We start from the raw sequence: 17021 nt of genomic DNA, 5'->3' as shown, positions 1-17021 counted from the left end.
GTCGTCGACTTTAGGGTCTTAAACTTGGAAATGTAGCAGAAGGTACAAGAAGGCTGAGAAAATGCCAAGAACCAGCTGATGGAACTGGAACTCGGATGGCTACCCAAAGGTTCAAGAGCCTATGGAACTACCGAGGACCAGCTGACGTTACTGGAACCCGGTTACTAAGCAGGAGGTACCCGTGCTAAAAAGCACTACCAAGGACCGCCTGACGTTGGCGGAACTCGGATACCCAGAAGGAGGCACCTAAGCCAAAGGCTCTGCCCGGAACCAGCTGACGTTACTGGAACCAGGATGGGGAGCAGAAGGTACAAGAGCAAAAGACACTGCCGAGAACCAGCTGACGGTACTGGAACCCGGATGGGTAGCCGAAGGTCCAAGAGCCAATGGAACTACCGAGGACCAGCTGACGTTACTGGAACCCGGTTACTAAGCAGGAGGTACCCGTGCCTGAAAGCACTACCAAGGACCACCTGACGTTGGTGGAACTTGGATACCCAGAAGGAGGCACCTAAGCCAAAGGCTCTGCCCGGAACCAGCTGACGTTACTGGAACCAGGATGGGGAGCAGAAGGTACAAGAGCAAAAGACACTGCCTAGAACCAGCTGACGGTGCTGGAACCAGGTGGTGGACCCGAAGGTCCACAGGAGAGGAGAGAACAGCGAGGCAGCCGCAGTTACCGAACCCCAACAGTCCTACAGGGGGAGCTGGGCCTACTGGCACTACAGAACCAGCCTTGACTACCAGTTCACGCAGCCCACATAGGAAGCTCCTAAACTGGAGGCACCCTGGAGTTGGCTAACTCGACCGCACCACGACGGGGCAAGCATAGGCGTCTCAGTGAAGTTGACACAACCCGGAAACAGCTGACGGTGCTGAAACCAGGCTTGGCACGAGGGAGTACCTGTGACAAGAACACTGCCGAGAACCAGCTGGCGGTGCTGGAACCCGGATGCGTTGCCCCAGTGTGCAAGAGCCAATGGCACGACCGAGGACCAGCTGACGGTGCTGGAACCCGGTTACTAAGCTGTAGGTGCCCGCGCTTAAAAGCACTACCAAGGACCGCCTGGCGTTGGCGGAACTCGGATACCCAGGAGGAGGCACCTAAGCCAAAGGCTCGGCCCGGAACCAGCTGACGGTGCTGGAACCAGGTGGTGGACCCGAAGGTCCACAGGAGAGGAGAGAACAGCTAGGCCGCGAGGCAGCCGCAGTTACCGAACCCCAACAGTCCTACAGGGGGAGCTGGGCCTACTGGCACTACAGAACCAGCCTTGACTACCAGTTCACGCAGCCCACATAGGAAGCTCCTAAACTGGAGGCACCCTGGAGTTGGCTAACTCGACCGCACCACGACGGGGCAAGCATAGGCGTCTCAGTGAAGTTGACACAACCCGGAAACAGCTGACGGTGCTGAAACCAGGCTTGGCACGAGGGAGTACCTGTGACAAGAACACTGCCGAGAACCAGCTGGCGGTGCTGGAACCCGGATGCGTTGCCCCAGTGTGCAAGAGCCAATGGCACGACCGAGGACCAGCTGACGGTGCTGGAACCCGGTTACTAAGCTGTAGGTGCCCGCGCTTAAAAGCACTACCAAGGACCGCCAGGCGTTGGCGGAACTCGGATACCCAGGAGGAGGCACCTAAGCCAAAGGCTCGGCCCGGAACCAGCTGACGGTGCTGGAACCAGGTGGTGGACCCGAAGGTCCACAGGAGAGGAGAGAACAGCTAGGCCGCGAGGCAGCCGCAGTTACCGAACCCCAACAGTCCTACAGGGGGAGCTGGGCCTACTGGCACTACAGAACCAGCCTTGACTACCAGTTCACGCAGCCCACATAGGAAGCTCCTAAACTGGAGGCACCCTGGAGTTGGCTAACTCGACCGCACCATGACGGGGCAAGCATAGGCGTCTCAGTGAAGTTGACACAACCCGGAAACAGCTGACGGTGCTGAAACCAGGCTTGGCACGAGGGAGTACCTGTGACAAGAACACTGCCGAGAACCAGCTGGCGGTGCTGGAACCCGGATGCGTTGCCCCAGTGTGCAAGAGCCAATGGCACGACCGAGGACCAGCTGACGGTGCTGGAACCCGGTTACTAAGCTGTAGGTGCCCGCGCTTAAAAGCACTACCAAGGACCGCCTGGCGTTGGCGGAACTCGGATACCCAGGAGGAGGCACCTAAGCCAAAGGCTCGGCCCGGAACCAGGTGGTGGACCCGAAGGTCCACAGGAGAGGAGAGAACAGCTAGGCCGCGAGGCAGCCGCAGTTACCGAACCCCAACAGTCCTACAGGGGGAGCTGGGCATACTGGCACTACAGAACCAGCCTTGACTACCAGTTCACGCAGCCCACATAGGAAGCTCCTAAACTGGAGGCACCCTGGAGTTGGCTAACCCGACCGCACCACGACGGGGCAAGCATAGGCGTCTCAGTGAGCTTGACACAACCCGGAAACAGCTGACGGTGCTGAAACCAGGCTTGGCACGAGGGAGTACCTGTGACAAGAACACTGCCGAGAACCAGCTGGCGGTGCTGGAACCCAGATGCGTTGCCTATTAAAGATTGTCTTCCTAGAGCTCCAACTAGCGGTGTTGGAGCTAAGGGTAAGCAGGGGGAGCAGAGTGTAGGCCGAAGCCTGCACTGGAGGCAGCTTTGTGTCTGCGTTGCGTTTGCAGGACACTTTGCCGGCTACACAGTGGGGGAACAGCTGGCGTTGCTGAACCCCACTAACACAATGGCGTGTGTTTTTCTCTGTGCAGCTAGCACTTGCGGTCAAAAACTAGCGATGTTAGAGCCTGTGTTGAAGCAGGAGGAGGAGGAGAGGAGCAGAGTGTAGGCCGAAGCCTATTTGAACCAATTTCAAAGGAAACCTTTAACCCCCCCTCAGGTGTTACAAAGTACAAGAGACACACCTTGTGCAGTATTAATGCTGCACAAGTGAAAGGTTGCTCTATTAATTTGTCTACTTGCACACGCTGAATGAAAGACGTACACAATTTAGCCCATTCTACAGTCAAACTGTAGTGGATGCGTGAGTTGGCTTTTTAAGGAGACGCAGCACAGATGTCCCAAATAACGCCTTGGTGCTTGGCGCAGCTTCCTGAGCGTTGTTATTTGCTGTACAGGAGTCTGCGCTCTTGTGTTATCCCTTGGCAATGCCCTGTTAGAGCTGCCCGTCTTATGACCTCATTTCATGTTGGCCGGTGCGGTTAACGATGGCCATAAATCCCAGACCCACAGTGCCTTTTCATAAAGTCACACTGCGGTGCTGTGATTCGTGGCCTTGAGCAGTAAATATTTTGGCCGCTCACACACGTCCTTACACCTGCTTCAGACTGGGCGGCCTCTGCTGATCCCTTCTCGCATGCCGCGGCCATGAGGCTGCACAGTCTGAAGAAGGCGGAAGGAGATGAGTTAAGACAGGTGAAGATATGCACTGCTCGTGCCCATCAATCACACCCTCGCAGTCAAAATAAGACAACGAGGAGCATTGTTTCAGGCAGGGCGGACGCACAGGCGCAACAAGCCAACCAATGATGTCAGAAGACGGGAAGCGCTACCAAGGGGGGTGCTGCGTATCATTAGAAAGGAAAGTCACACCTCAGGGACAGTGGAATGGTCTCAATGAGACACATTTTGTACGTTTTGAGTTCCACGTGGGCAAGGACAAAAAGTCAGCCACCTTGTACAAATGCAGCAGTACTGCTGTACAAGGTGGCTGTTATACATAGAAACACATGGGGGGGTGGGGGGCAGGCTCCCTTCAATTTCAGTTCATGTGCCTGCGTGGCGTTTGCAGGACACGTTGCCAGCTACACAGCAGGGGAACAGCTGGCGGTGCTGAACCCCACTAACACATTGGCTGGTGTTTTTCTCTGTGCAGCTAGCAGTTCCGGGCAAAAACTAGCGGTGTTTGAGCCCAGGGTCAGCAGGAGGAGGAGAGGAGCAGAGTGTAGGCCGAAGCCTAGTTGAACCAATTTCAAAGGTTACCTTTAACCCCCCCCTCAGGTGTTGCAAGGTACAAGAGCCACACCTTGAACAGCATTAATGATGCACAAGTCAAAGGTTGCTCTATTTAATTTTGCTCCTTGCACACGCTGAATTAAACACGTACACTATTTAGCCCATTATACTGTCAAACAGTAGTGGAGGCGTGACTAGTCTACTAGTCTTTTTAAGGAGACGCAGCACAGGTGTACAAATTTACACCTAGGTGCTGTGCACAGATTCCTTACTGTTGTTATTTGCAGTACAGGAAACTGCGCTCTTGTGTTATCCCTTGGCAATACCCTGTTAGTGCAGGCCGTCTCATGACCTCATTTCATGTTGGCCGTTGCGGTTAACGATGGCCATAAATCCCAGACCCACAGTGGCTTTTCCTAAAGTCACACTGCGGTGCTGGGATTCGTGGCCTTGTGCAGTAAATATGTTCGCCGCTCACACATGTCCTTACACCTGCTTCAGACTGGGCGGCCTCAGCTGATCCCTTATCGCATGCCGCGGCCATGAGGCCGCACAGTCAGAAGAAGGCGGAAGGAGGGGAGTGAAAACAGGGGAACATATGCACTGCTCGTGCCCATCAATCACACCCTCGCAGTCAAAATATATGAGACAACGGGGGGCGTTGTGTCGGGCAGGGGGGACGCACAGGCACAGCCAGCCAACCAATGATGTCAGGAGACGGGCAGCGCTAACAATGGGGGTGCTGCGTGTCATTACAAAGGAAAGTCACACCTCAGGGACATTGTAATGGTCTCTAATGAGACACATTTTGTACGTGTTGAGTTCCACGTGGGCAAGGAGAAAACATCAGCCACCTTGTACAAATGCAGCAGTACTGCTGTACAAGGTGGCTGTTATACATAGAAACACCTGGGGGTGGGGGGCAGGCTCCCTTCAATTTCAGTTCATGTGCCTGCGTGGCGTTTGCAGGTCACGTTGCAAGCTACACAGCAGGGGAACAGCTGGCGTTGCTGAACCCCACTGACACATTGACTGGTGTTTTTCTCTGTGCAGATTGCATGTCCGGGCAAAAACTAGCGGTGTTAGAGCCCAGGGTCAGCAGGAGGAGGAGGAGAGGAGCAAAGTGTAGGCCGAAGCCTGCACTGGTGGCAGCTTTTGGTCGGTTGTGCCAGCGTGGCTTGTGCTGGACACGATGCCGGCTACACAGCGGGGGAACAGCTGGCGGTGCTGAACCCCACTGACACATCACCTAGTGTTTTTTCTGTGTAGACAACACTTCCAGGTGTCAACTGACAGTGTTGAAACCCAGGGAATCAAAGAGGAGCAGAGTGTAGGCCGAAGCCTGCAGTGGAGCAAGTTGAAAGGGAACCTTTAACCCCCCCCCCCCAGGCATTTGTTGCTGAAAGAGCCATCTTGTACAGCAGTAATACTGCACATGGAAAATGGTGGCTCCGAAAATTATGCTCCTTGCAAACGCTGAAGTACACACTCATATAATGTGTCCCCTCACACCGTCAAACCATCCCGGAAGTGGGACTTTCCTTTGTAATGTGACACAGCACAGCCGTCATTCCAACCCCCTTGGTGCCGTGTGCCACCTCCTCAACGTTGTTTGGTTCTGTCACGGAGCCCGCGCTGTAATGTTATCCCTTGGCCATGCACAGTTAGCGGTGCCCGTCTTCTGACATCATTTAGGTGTCAGGCTGGCAGTGCCTGTGCGTCAAAGCTGCCCGAGATCCAACCTTGCAGTGTCATCAAATGTAATCCCACTGCGGGCCAGGGATCCATGGGCATGCGCAGTGCATATCATCGCCTCTCACTCACCTCCTTCATGCTTCTTCAGACTGTGCGGCATCACGGCCGTGGCATGCTATTAGGGATCAGCTGACGCCGCCTAGTCTGAAGAAGCATGAAGAAGGGGAATGAGAGGCTAGTATATGCACTGCGCATGGCCATGGATACCAGGCCCACTGTGGGATCACATTAGACGACACTGCGAGGTGGGATTTCGGGCAGCGTGGACGCACAGGCGCAGCCAGGACGACAACAAATGATGTCAGAGGACGGGCAGCGCAAACTGTGCATGGCCAAGGGATAACATAACAGTGCAGGGTCCATGACGGAATCAAACAACGCTAAGGAGGCAGCGCACGGTGCCAAGGGGGTAGCAATGACGGCTGTGCTGCGTCACATTACAAAGGAAAGTCCCACCTCTGGGACGGTTGGACGGTGTGAGGGGACACATTACATGAGTGTGTAGTTCAGCGTTTCCAAGGAGCATAATTTCAAGAGCGACCTTTCCCTTGTGCAGTATTAGTGCTGCACATGGTGGCTCTTTCAGTAACAAACGCCTAGGGGGGGGGGGGACAGGTCCCCTTACATTTTAGTTGTGCCAGCGTGGCGGTCGCATGACACGTTGCCGGATACACAGCTGGGGATCAGCTGACGTTACTGAACCCCAATAACAGAGGAGCGACTGTTGACTGTGCACACAGCACTTCCAGGCACCAACTGGCGGTGTTAGAGCCCAGGGACAGCAGGAGAAGCAGATTGGAGGTATTACCGCACACACAGCTGGGGATCAGCTGACGTTCCTGAACCCCAATAACAGAGGAGCGACTGTTGACTGTGCACACAGCACTTCCAGGCACCAACTGGCGGTGTTAGAGCCCAGGGACAGCAGGAGGAGCAGAGGAACAGAGTGTAGGCCGAAGCCTGATTGGAGCAAGTTGAAAGGGAACCTTTAACCCCCCCCCCCAAGACGTTTGTAGCTGAAAGAGCCATCTTGTGCAGCGCTAAGGATGCAAAAGGAAAAGGTTGCTCTTTTAATTATGCTCCTTGCAAACACAGAAGTAAACACTAAAAATGTGTCCCCTTATACCGTTAAACCGTCACGGAGGTGCGAATTTCCTTCGTAATGGGACACAGCACAGCTGTCATTCCTATCCCCTTGGTGCCATGTGCTGCCTCCTCAGCGTTGTTTTAAACTGTCACGGAGCCTGCGCTGTTCTGTTATCCCTTGGCCATGCCCAATTAGCGCTGCCTGTCTTCTGACATAATTTGGTGTCAGGCTGTCAGTGCCTGTGCGTCCACGCTGCTCCAGATCCCACCTCGCAGTCTCGTCTAACGTAATCCCACTGCGGGCCTTGGATCCATGGGCATGCACAGTGCATATCCTCGACTCTCACTCCCCTCCTTCCCTCTTCTTCAGACTGTGCGTTGTCACGGCCGTGGCATGCTATTAGGGATCAGCTGACGGCGCACAGTCTAAAGAAGGCGGAGGGAAATGAGCGAGAGCCCGAGGGGAAGATATGCACTGCGCATGCCCATGGATCCCAGGCCCGCAGTGTGACTCAATCAGAAGACACTGCGAGGCGGGATCTATGGCAGCGCGGCCGCACAGGCGCAGCCAGCCTGACACCAAATTATGTCAGAAGACAGGCAGCGCAAATAGGGCATGGCCAAGGGATAACAGAACAGCGCAGGCTCCGTGACAGCTTAAAACAACGCTGAGGAGGCAGCGCATGGCACCAAGGGGGTAGGAATGACGGCTGTGCTGCGTCAGATTACGAAGGAAAGTCCCAGCTCTGGGACGGTATAACGGTATCAGTGAACACATTTTATAAGTGTTAAGTTCTGCGTGTGCATGGAGCCCCAAAAAAATAGCTACCTTTTCCTTGTGCAGCATTACTGCTGCACAAGATGGCTCTTTCAGTAACAAACGACGGGGGGGGGGGGCAGGTTCCCTTACATTCAGGTTGTTGTGCCAGCGTAGCGGTCGCAGGACACATTGCCGGCTACACAGCTGGGGATCAGCTGACGTTACTGAAACCCAATAACACTGGGTCGTATGTTTTGACTGTGCAGCCTGCACTTCTGAGCCGCAACTGGCGGTGTTGGAGCCCAGGAATAGCATTTCAGGTGGTAGAAAGATGAACACAGCAGAAGACCTGGATGACACCCAATTAATTAATCAGGCAGAGGAGTGGCAAATTCCTGCGAGATCCATGCCTGGTTCATTTTCAGGAAAGTAAGCCGGTCAACGTTATCGGAGGATAGTCGCATGCGACGGTCTGTTAGTACACCACCTGCGGCACTAAAGACACGTTCCGATAAGACACTAGCCGCAGGGCAAGCCAGCACCTCCAATGCATACTGACTTAGCTCTGGCCATGTATCCAGCTTAGAGACCCAAAACTTGAACGGGGAAGAGCCGTCGGGGAGTACAGTAAGAGGGCAAGCCATGTAGTCTGTCACCATCTGACGGAACCGTTGCCTCCTGCTGACTGGAGCCGCCGGTGATGGTGTAGACATTTGGGGCGGGCACACAAAAGTGTGCCAGAGTTGTGCCATACTCGGCTTGCCTTGGGCAGAGGCACTGCTTCTGCTCCCTCTTTGGGCAGAGCCTCCCCCACTGCCTCGACGCACTGAGCTGCTTTGTAAAGCACTAGCAGCACTCCTCTCAGTTGGACAGGAGAAGATGATGGAATTCACCAGTGTGTCGTGGTACTCCCGCAATTTACGCTCCCGGGTCAACACAGGGATGAGGTTTTGGACGTTGTCCCGGTAGCGAGGATCGAGGAGGGTGAACACCCAATAATCAGGCATGTTGAGAATGTGGTCGATGCGGCGGTCATTTCTCAGGCACTGCAGCATAAAATCCACCATGTGCTGCAGAGTGCCAACCGGCCCAGAAACGCTGTCCCCTGCTTGAGACATGATCTCTGCCCGCTCGTCATCACCCCACCCTCGCTGTACACACTGACCACTGGACAATTGTGTCGCTCCCTCCTCTGGACGGAGCTCTTCCTCGTCCATTGACTCCTCCTCATCCTCCTCACAAATTGGCCCCTGCGTACCCCTTTGTGAGGAACCACGTGGCGCTGACTCTCCAGAAGCTGATGGAAAAGGTGACTCCTCATCCTCCACCTCTTCCACCACATCATCCCTTAACCCTTGCAAAGTTTGCTGAAGCAGGCAGATAAGGGGGACAGTCATGCTGACTAGTGCATCATCTGCACTTGCCATCCGCGTGGAATAATCAAAAGGACGCAAAACCTGGCAGACGTCCTTCAGAGTGGCCCACTCTGTGGTTGTGAAGTCTGATCGGCGCTGACTGCGACTTCTTTGCGCCTGATGCAGCTGGTACTCCATAACTGCTTGCTGCTGCTCACACAACCGCTCCAACATATGTAACGTGGAATTCCACCGGGTAGGTAGGTCACATATGATGCGGTGTTCCGGAAGGCGGAATCTGCGCTGCAGAGCAGCAATGCGGGATCTGGCCAAGCTGGAACGCCGCAAGTGAGCACACTCTAGGCGGACCTTGTGCAGCAGGGCATCAAGATCCGGATAGTCCCTCAGAAAACTCTGCACAACCAAATTGAGCACATGTGCCAGACATGGGATGTGAGTGAGGTTGCCAAGGGCCAAAGCTGCCACCAGATTTCGGCCATTGTCACACACTACCATGCCTGGCTGGAGATTCGCTGGCAGTAACCACACATCGCTCTCCTGCTTGATGGCATTCCAGAGCTCCTGCGCTGTGTGGCTTCGATGCCCCAATGAAACTAGTTTCAAGACGGCCTGCTGACGTTTGGCCACGGCTGTGCTCATGTCGGTCATAGGTAAACGTTCACGGGTCCATGTGGGGGTGGACTGTGACGGATCCTGCAGAGAGGAATCAGAGGAACTGGTGTAAGAGGAGGAGTCGATGCGTAAAGACTGGATTCCTGCAATCCTTGGAGTGGGCAGGACACGTCCTGCGCCACTCGCACGATCTGTACCTGGCTCAACAACATTAACCCAATGGGCAGTGAGGGAAACATATCGCCCCTGTCCATGCTGACTGGTCCACGCATCGGTGGTGAGGTGGACCTTGCTACTGACGGCGTTCAGCAGCGCATGTTTTATGTTTGCCTCAACATGCCTGTGCAGGGCAGGGACAGCCTGCCTGCTGAAGTAAAAGCGGCTGGGCACCTTGTACTGTGGGACTGCCAATGCCATCAAGTCACGGAAGCTGTCAGTCTCCACCAGCCTGAACGAGAGCATTTCCAGGGACAACAGTTTGGCAATGCCTGCATTCAGAGCCTGTGCTCGGGGGTGGTTGGCCGAGAATGCCCGCCTTTTCTCCCATGCCTGTACTACCGATGGCTGTAGAGTAGACTGGGAGTGTGAGGATGACTGGGAAGGTGGTGCTGTGGGTGGAATTACACAAGGTCTCTGGGAGGAAGCCAAACCAGCTGTGCGTGAGCTGGAGGAAGAGGCAACACGAGCTGAAGAGGTGGTAGCTGCCGCTGTTGGTTGGCCTACATCTTCAGTGTGTTTCTGTAACTCCACCGCGTGCCTGGTCCGCACATGTTTCCACATATTTGTGGTATTGAGGTTGCTGACATTTTTCCCTCTTTTTACTTTATGATGACACAGCTTGCATTTGACAAAACAAATGTCATCTGCAACGGTGTCAAAAAAGGACCAGGCACTGCAAGTCTTGGGAGCGCCCTTTTTGGCTTTGGAAAGAGACAGGCTCCTAACGGGTGCCAAAGTGGAGGCTACAAGCTCCGCAGTCTTCCCCCTCCCTCTCCCTCTTTGGCCCGTAAGAGGAAGCTCTTCCTCTGAGCTGCTCCCACCACCTTCCTGTTCCTCACGCCACGATGGGTCAAGGACCTCATCATCTCCACTACCCTCTGCCACCAACTGCTCCTCCTGGGTAGTCTCAGCAGCACAGTACGCACGAGAAAGCGGCACCTGAGTTTCATCATCAGATGCGTACTGCGCTGTGGTCACCGGAGGCACTGGCCCACCTGCCTCTTCAGAGTCAGAGAGAAAAAGGTGTTGGGCATCACTGCACACTGCCTCTTCTTCCATTTCTCCAATGCTGCTTGGCTGGCCCCCTGTTTCCAAGCCAAGAGATTCAGAGAACAGAAGTAGAGACGGCTCCTGTCCTGGGCTCTCTGACTGCCTGGCCAATTTGGCAGGTGGTGAAGAGACAGATGGCTGCTCTCCAGTGCTCTGTGCCTGAGAGGATGTGGCACTAACTGAAGTCGATGCCGAGGCGTTAGCTGCCATCCACCCGACAACGGCTTCAATTTGGTCTTCACGCAGCAGCGGTGCACGGCGCTCTCCGACAAAGCTGCGCATGAAGGACTGTTCCCTGCTGAAACTGAGTGACGACGAGTCACCGGCGCCCGCAGCAGGCACAGAATCACCACGTCCTCTCCCTGATCCTCTCCCTGCTCCGCGCCCACGCCCACGTGCCTTACTCCCTGCCCTCTTCATCTTGGTTGACAGATAAAGATAAGCAGAAAAGTACTAAGGCCTTAGTGTGCTTATTCCTGTAATGCTCCTCCTAACAGGTGTAAGAAACACTAATGTTGTAAATTGTGGACTAAACTTTATTATTTTTCAAATGTGGCCTACACAAGTGTTAAGTTGTGTTTGGTGAACTTAACTTTTTTTTTGGTGCAGATCGGGCTACAGAGCTAGTTTAAATCACACGGAGACCGTGCAGACAGCCGTAAACGGCGCTGCAAGGCCAAAAAACCCTCCTCTAGGTTATCCTATATAGTGTTTTTCCACTATTTAGCTGGATACAAGTGGAAAGACACTAATAGGAATTTTTTTTTTCAAATTTTAAACTGGCTGCACTATTTGAAAAAAAGGAAATTGATTTTCAAGGTATGAGGCAGTAACGCACCCTGAGCTGAATCCAACCGGCTATGGCTGCACACAGACTACAGGGCGAGCTGCGCTCACACAGAGACCGTGCAGACAGCCGTAAACGGCGCTGCAAGGCCCAAAAAAACCCCTCTAGGTTATCCTATGTAGTGTTTTTCCACAATTGAGCTGGAGACTGGTGGAAAGACACTAATAGGAATTTTTTTTTTTCAAATTTTAAACAGGCTGCACTATTTCAAAAAAAGGAAAATTTTTCTCAAGGTATGAGCCAGTAACGAACCCTGAGCTGAATCCAACCGGCTATGGCTGCACACAGACTACAGGGCGAGCTGGGCTCACACGGAGACCGTGCAGACAGCCGTAAACGGCGCTGCAAGGCCCTAAAACCCCCTCTAGGTTATCCTATGTAGTGTTTTTCCACAATAGAGCTGGAGACTGGTGGAAAAACACTAATAGGAAATTTGAGAAAAAATGTGCAGCAGGCTGCACTAAGAGCAAAAAAGAACAACTGTGTGAGGCAGTGTGAACCCCCCCTGAGCTGAATACAACCGGGTATATGGCTGCACACAGACTACAGAGTGAGCTGCACACACACACACACAGAGACCTTGCAGAACGCTGTTAAAACAGCGCTGCAAGGCAAGAGCAAGGTGAACAGTGAAGAACACACAGCGTTTTGCTAAATTAGCCTTTGGAAAGGAAAATAAAGCAATTAGCAAGCTCAACTGGCCCTCAGTTAGAACACAGCGTCCTGTCCCTAACTGAAATCACAGCAGAGTGAGCGCAAAATGGCGGCAGCGCTTTTTTATAGTGCAGAGTGACATCATTTCAGCAGCCAATCCCAGCCTTGCCAGTACTTACATGCCCACCATGCTAAACAGGATGTGCCCACACTTTCATTCATTCCTCATTGGCTGCTGCGTTCAATTTGAATTCTGGGAACTTCCGATTCCGGTATCCGATACGCGGGAAGTATCGGAATTCGGTATCGGAATTCCGATACCGCAAATATCGGCCGATACCCGATACTTGCGGTATCGGAATGCTCAACACTACTCTTCAGTGTCTTGTTAAATCTCTCAACAAGACCATCTGACTGGGGATGGTACACCGAGGTCCTCAACTGGGAGATTTTCAGGGCTTTGCATAACTCCCTCATCACCTTGCTCATGAAAGGTGTACCCTGGTCAGTCAGGATCTCCTTTGGCAGACCTGTCCGGGAAAAGACATGGACCAACTCACGGGCTATGCTCTTGGAGGAAGAATTTCTCAAGGGAATTGCCTCAGGATAGCGTGTGGCATAGTCCAGGATGACTAATATATACTGATGGCCCCGAGCTGATTTAACTAAGGGACCGACCAAGTCCATGGCAATTCTCTAGAACGGTACCTCAATAATGGGCAGTGGCACAAGAGGGTTCCGGAAATGAGGAGTGGGAGCAGTTAGCTGACATGTAGGGCAGGACCTGCAATAGTTCACTATTTCCCGGTGACACCCAGGCCAATAGAACCTCTGCATAACCCGTTCCTGTGTTTTTTCCACCCCTAGGTGTCCACCCAAGATATGTGAATGGGCCATGTCCAACACCTTCCGCCTATACGGACCCGGCACTAGCAACTGCTCTACCAACTCCTCCCTTATTTTTGTGACCCGGTACAACAACTCCCCACTCATCAGAAAATGGGGAAATCTTGTGTCTGCCCCCGGCTCCTGTACCACGCCGTCAATAATTGTGACATTATTAAAGGCTTCCCTCAGAGTGGGGTCCCTATGTTGGGCAGTCCCAAAATTTTCACCGGATACCTCTAAGTCCAGAATGTCAGATGCAGGGGACACTTCCTCCTCATCCCCAACCAGAACACAAAAAGGAAACCTGTCTGTCTCTGGGTGTGGCGACACCCCTCCAGGGTTCATTGGTTCCCTACTCTTGTTAGGGAGCTTAGAACCTTTCCACCACAAATCCCAAAACAAACAGAAATCCCAGCCAATAATTATAGGGTGCAACAAGTCCTGAACGACGCCGACTATGTGGGATTCAGTGCCACATGCCGTTTCAATGTCCACCCTGGCCATAGGGTAGTCCTTTGCATCACCATGTATGCACCGCACTCCAACCTTCTTTCCCGGGAGCAGGTGAAGAGGAAAAGTGGCCCTCACCAGGGTCACCAGGCTCCCCGAGTCTAACAGTGCCATTACTGCTCGACCGTTCACCTTTACGGGACACTCTTGAGGTCCCTCGTTGGGCGGAGAGTTCACACTGCAGGCTGGATATGCAAAGTATGAACAACGGCGTCCCATGCTGCAGTCCATCTGCTCAGTGGTTTTGGAACCACGGGCAGCTATATGTCCTGGCCTGTGGCACTTCCAACAAATAATATCACCCGTGGGGACCTTGGGCACCACCTCCACCGCCCTTTGTGACCTTGGACGCACCACCCCTTTTTGGGACTCAGCTGCCTTCTGGGACCCCCAGTATGGCATGGGCTGCCTCCCGAAGGAGCCTTCCAACCCTTGGTATCTCTCAACTAGTCCGATCAGCTCGTCGGCATTCTGGGGATCACCCTGGGCAACCCAAGACTGTATAGGCCTTGGGAGGGAATGTACAAACCGATCCATCATCACCCGTTCTACCATCTGTGCAGGAGTAGATGACTCTGGCTGCAGCCATTTCTGGACCAGGTGCAACAGATCAAACATTTGGGAGCGAGGTGGTTTGTCCCGGTGATAGGCCCAGCCGTGAACTCGCTGTGCCCTGACAGTCAGTGTCACCCCCGAACGTGCGAGAATCTCGGCTTTCAATTTGTGATACTCTTTGGCATCCTGCAAGGTCAAGTCATAGTACGCCTTCTGGGGTTCTCCCGTCAGGTATGGCACCAATACCTCTGCCCACTGCTCTGGCAGAAGTTTTTCCCTCTCAGCGACCCTCTCAAACACCGTCAGGAATGCCTCAACATCATCCCCGGGGGTCATTTTCTGCAATGCGCGTCTTACCGTCTTCCGGACGTGGGTGTCATCAGCCAGACCTGGGGTTGGGGCGCTCATCTTGCCCTGGATGGCGGTTGCCAGAAGCTGCATCTGCTGCCGTTGCTCCTGCTGGCTTTGTTGCATCTGCTGCATCAACAGCCTGTTGGTCTCTTGCTGCCTTTGCTCCTGCTGGCTCTGCCGTTGCTCCTGCTGTGACTGTAACTGAACCAAGTGTTTCAGCAGGTCCTCCATTTTCCCTGGCGATGCTTGCTGACTTGCAACAGACTTGACCCAGGACATTAAGCAATGGACTTACGTCTCTGCTGGGACCGCTGCCAGCACTTCTACCACCAATTGTAGGAGTTCCACTCACTCAGCTGCAACGGCTGACACTCAGGAGGCATGTTCCTTTAAAGTTCACTGGGTTTATTGCTTCATAAACCATATGGCAAAACAACAGAAAGCAAATAGCCTTTGGTTCAGGCAAAGAAAAACAAGTGTCCAGTTCATCCGGCTCAGTCCTGAAGCCGTAACACACTCAGGAGGGTTTCACCTCCACAGATATCTGCTGTGTAAAGCATTAGCCAGTCTTATATAGAGCTAACCACACCCAGTAACCCATCACATGATTAGCCATGTGGTCTGACATCACCACAGGTCCTGAAATACATATATATACAAGATTATGTGCAAGAAAGAAATACTCCGGGCTACATTATAGCAACAAGGCAATTATGTGGCACATACCTCCCATCGACTACACACCCTTTAGCCATGCTACAATATATACGTAAACAGATACTTAAAAATGACAGTTTTGAGGATACTAGAGGAGAAAAAAATCTAAATAAGAACACATTCTATCAATTACCTTGATTTAGATACTGTATATATAGTGGTGATGGTAGGAACAAGACAACTATTCTCACTATACAGTTTTGGCTCAAAGCAAAGGAGAAATAAACATGTAACGCATAAAGTCAAATTTTAAGTGAAAAAAAAGGTTAATTTACTTAAAACTTTATATGTTACTTTTCTTTAAAGGAAATGTGTAATTAGAAAATGACTTATGCTTTAAATATGAATTATATGTTTCATGTAGTTTTAAACATTTTTGATATTTTTTTTTTCATATCAATATTGCTATAAAAAAGATCTTGCAAATGTTCACACTAGGCCTAGTACTGGACTCCTAATTCCTGTTCAGAACAAGGATATTAATAACAATAGTCTGACTCAGACCCTACATTTTCCATAGAAACCTTCTGAGATTCCTACTTGATAAATTTGCCTCACTGGTATACTTATGCATGTAGAATTCACATATTGTGGATGGTAGTTCTATGTTGACTGCTATATACACGGTTCAAAAAAATAAAGGGAACGTTAAAATCCCACATCCTAGAGATCACTGAATGAAATATTCCAGTTGTAAATCTTTATTCATTACATAGTGGCATGTGTTGAGAACAATAAAACCTAAAAATGATCAACGTAAATCGCAACTAATATCCCACAGAGGTCTGGAGTTGGAATGATGCTCTGGAGTTGGAAAATGAAGTTACAAGCTGATCCAACTTCAGTGGAAATGCCTCAAGACATGGAAATGATGATCAGTAGTGTGTGGCCTCCACAAGCCTGTATGATCTCCCTACAATGCCTGGGCATGTTACTGATGAGGCGGCGGATGGTATCCTGAGGGATTTCCTCCCAGACCTGGACTAAAGCATCCACCAACTTCTGGATAGTCTGTGGTACAACGTGACATTGGTGGATGGTGCGAGACATGATGTCCCAGATGTGTTCAATCTGATTCAGGTCTGGAGAATGGGCGGGCCAGTCCATAGCTTCAATGCCTTCATCTTGCAGGAACTGCTGACACACTCCAGCCACATGAGGTCAGGCATTATCCTGTATTCGGAGGAACCCACAGCTAACCGCACCAGCATATGGTCTCACAAGGATTTCTGAGGATCTCATCTCGGTACCTAATGGCAGTCAGGCTACCTCTGGCGAGCACATGGAGGGCTGTGCAGACCTCCAAAGAAATGCCACCATACCCCATTACTGACCCATTGCCAAACCAGTCATGCTGAAGGATGTTGCAGACAGTGGATCACTCTGGCGTCTCCAGACTCTGTCATGTCTGTCACATGTGCTCAATGTGAGCCTGCTTTCATTTGTGAAGAGCACAGGGTGCCAGTGGCGAATTTGCCAATCCTGGCGTTCTGTGGCAAATACCATGCAACCTGCATGGTGTTGGGCTGTGAGCACAACCCCCATCTGTGGACGTCAGGACCTCAGACCATCCTCATGGAGTCGGTTTCTAACCATTTGTGCAGACACATGCACATTTGTAGCCTGCTGGAGGTCATTTTGCAGGGCTCTGGCAGTGCTCCTCCTGTTCCTCCTTGCACAAAG

General features: G+C 52.3%; 1 protein-coding gene across 2 annotated transcripts in view; it reads left to right on the top strand.

The window, feature by feature from the left end:
* The window catches only part of SEMA3E (semaphorin 3E), a 392121-nt gene that overhangs the window by 341500 nt on the left and 33600 nt on the right, over positions 1-17021 (top strand). The gene's annotated exons all lie outside the window — the stretch shown is intronic.

This window comes from Ranitomeya imitator, chromosome 4 (assembly GCF_032444005.1).
Source record: "Ranitomeya imitator isolate aRanImi1 chromosome 4, aRanImi1.pri, whole genome shotgun sequence".
In the NCBI taxonomy this organism is placed as follows: Eukaryota; Metazoa; Chordata; class Amphibia; order Anura; family Dendrobatidae; genus Ranitomeya; species Ranitomeya imitator.
The sequence above is the reverse complement of the archived record's forward strand: the minus strand, read 5'-3'. Positions and strand labels throughout refer to the sequence as shown.